Source organism: Dipodomys spectabilis, unplaced genomic scaffold (assembly GCF_019054845.1).
Source record: "Dipodomys spectabilis isolate Male_0828 unplaced genomic scaffold, ASM1905484v1 ptg000244l, whole genome shotgun sequence".
Lineage (NCBI taxonomy): Eukaryota > Metazoa > Chordata > Mammalia > Rodentia > Heteromyidae > Dipodomys > Dipodomys spectabilis.
The window spans coordinates 39,511-42,808 of NW_024870921.1; the positions used below are offsets into that span (position 1 = coordinate 39,511).

The 3,298-nt window shown below is 34.0% G+C and overlaps 1 pseudogene; it reads right to left on the reverse strand.

Annotated features, from left to right (window-relative positions):
• Positions 1–863: 863 nt before the first annotated feature.
• Positions 864–1,593, reverse strand: LOC122124777 (annotated as a pseudogene).
• Between the last annotated feature and the right edge of the window lie 1,705 nt (positions 1,594–3,298).

The window sequence follows — 3,298 nt, forward strand, 5'->3', positions numbered from 1 at the left end:
TAGAAATATCCAAAAGCGGAAGGTGGAAAAATATGGTATATCTTGGTTGATATCTCATAAAGCAAATCAGAGTCCTGAAAGTAAAGCAGAGCTCTTCCATAAGAAGGAAGAAATCATCCTCACTAGTTGAGTTTTTAACCAAAACTTGTCACCTTTTAGACTGTCTCCCTTGACAGAGGTCTTTGTTATTGTTATAGGGCAAAAAATGCGCAATTTTTGTTCCTGACACCAGGACTCTCAGACCAACTCAAGCTAGTGTCAACTGAAACAGATAATAATGGCACAGATTACGTGACAGGATTTAATATCCTTCTACTATACTTTCATGTAAAAAATTTTATGATAATTATGGTAGTATTTGGAATACTTGTTCCTTGGTGCAATTTTCTGTATTCTGCAAACTCTCCAAATGGATATTTTATATTTCTTCTGATTATTCATATCTTTTTTTAATAAAAGAAATTGTATTTACTTAGAAGCATTCAGAATGTCAACAAAACAGCTGCAACTTTTTTTTTTTTGCAATTACAGAGTGGTATTCAGTTAACAGAACAATTATTTCGTATAAGCTGCATCAGACAACTGAAGATGAAAAAACTACCATCCCCATATATAACTAATTTGTGCTGTGCACCAACAAGAACCTGCTTTAAATTTCCATGCCAATTACAATCCCCATACCATATCAGGCAAGGTTAGTGGCTATTGAAAATACCACCAGGACAGGGCTATCTAAAGACACATTAGGTAGTGTGTAAGCTATACAAAAAAAGACACTGTACAGTTTAAAAACAAGTGTTACACAGCCATAAATTTCAAATTTTTTTCTTTAAAAGGAGTCAGTTGTGTACAGGGTTGTTAAATGCTTTATAGACAAGAAAAAAAACTGTGCTAGAACCAACTTATTCATCATTATCCTCTTCATCTTCATCCTCATCCTCGTCATCTTCCTCCTCTTCTTCATCCTCTTCATCTTCCTCATCTTCCTCCTCTTCCTTCTTCTTCTTGCTCTTTTCAGCCTTCACAACTCCTTTTTTTTGCTGCATCAGGCTTTCCTTTAGCTCGGTAGGCAGCAATATCCTTTTCATATTTTTCCTTCAGCTTCGCAGCCTTCTTTTCATAAGGCTGCTAGTCATCTGCAGCAGTGTTGTTCCACATCTCTCCCAGTTGTTTTTGCAACATCACCAATAGACAGGCCAGGATGTTCCCCTTTGATTTTAGGGCGATACTCAGAACAGAACAAGAAGAAAGCCGAAGGAGGCCTCTTGGGTGCATTGGGATCCTTGAACTTCTTTTTTGTTTCCCCTTTAGGAGGGATGTAGGTTTTCATTTCTCTTTCATAACAGGCCTTGTCTGCCTTGGACATATCTTCAAATTTCCCTTTCTCTTTAGCAGACATAGTCTTCCACCTCTCTGAACACTTCTTATCAAACTCTGAGAAGTTGATGGAAGCATCCGGATGTTTCTTGTGCTCCTCCCGGCAAGTTTGCACAAAGAATGCATATGATGACATTTTGCCTCTCGGCTTCTTAGGATCTCCTTTGCCCATGTTTAGTTTTTCCTCCGTGAGGCACAAAGTCGCTCAGTGCCCGTCCGGCTCTCACTTGCCCCTGCGCTGTCTCTGTGGAGCTCAATGTATTGCAATGGCTGTGAGAGCGGGAGCCAGACACAGCCTCCTCTGATTATTCATTTCTTATGGGCATATAACACTCTTTCATTCTCTTCCATTTTATGTGTAGTAATAAAAAAGGAAGAAATTTTTCAATGTGTATTTCTCATAGCCACAAATATAAAATAAGTATGAACATATAGTTTGGACTCCAAAAAATGTATGGAGATTGACAATCAATAGACAGGTCTGTTGACGAGAATTGCCAAATGACAGTGTCAATATTCAATAGGCCCTAAAGTTTTAGTAACTCTGGATGCTGTTTGAAGTCGTGAAATTCTCTTATGTGAATTCAAGTCTGATTGGTCCAAAACCAATTGACTAAGGGACAAAAACATTGTTTCATTCATTGCAGTAAGAAATAATGAAATCTACAATGAATGAAAAAATGTAAGTGTAACAGAAAAGCAGAGTAATTGCTTTTTCTTATTATAGATTCATAGGCAGGAATTTGAATGTATCTATACTAGTGTTTCAAATTCTCCTTTCAGATATTCTTCTTTTTTTTGCTTTTTATAAAACAAATTTTTAATGAGAAAATATAATAAGAAAAAGCAATTACTCTGCTTTTCTGTTACACTTACATTTTTTAAGAACTCAATTTTTACATAAAATGAAAGATTCACAAGATAAAGGAACTGTCAATAAATTTTCTGCCATAGAAGGGATATTCTAATATGCCATTTAAATGCTCCATTCTAGTCATTGGGTTTAAGCCAATCACTGTCTGCTAGGCACAACGAAGAAGTCCCTTTGAGTTTTCCCTTTTGGGTTTTGTTTTTATTTGCTCATTGTGTGCTAGAGTTGAGAAAACATGCATTTAAAGAATTTGTTAGCTCACTAAACTTAGACTGTTCTTGTAAATCAGAGTCACGGATCTTTATATATAAAACCCTCAGAGCCATAAATACATTAGAACCTTAGGAAATTCACTTTATGTATATATCTTTGTTTCCAATAGAATCTAATATGATGTCTTAATTTAAAAACGTGATTCTACTGTAATTGCTATAGAAATATTTGAGCAGAGACTTAAAAAAAACAGAAGATTAATCTGTGTCCAGAAATGACTTTTAAAACTAGTTAAAGGACCCTTGGGATATCTAATTTCATCTATTTGGTGAGTTTAACTGGGTAGTGGCTATTTTGAAATATAATATATTAGATATATAATTAATATATATTATAATATATTATTCAATATATAATATCAAATATAATATATTAGAGTGAGGACACAAGTCAGTAAACAGAAGACTGTACAATGTGATAGTTGCTTTCTAACACTGTCCTAAAAAAAGAAAAGTAGCCTAAGAGGCAAACCTAATTTTAGATTCACACATTGTTGAAATATAGTAACAACTAATTAACAACAATGACTACCACAGCTTAAATTCCTTTAGAGGAGTAATGGAGTAAAGGAAGTATTAGGTTAAGTATAACAATATTAATTTTATTTTTAAGTGACTTTATTTTCCTATTCATTTCTAAAAGAGATTCTTCTTTTTTTTTCTTTTTGCTTAATTAGAGGTCACAGTCATCAGGGCCAATACTCTGAAATATTTGTGAACATAGTAATTAAATCATAAAGAAAGAATGGAAATTGTTTATTGAATATTAACAAAATAT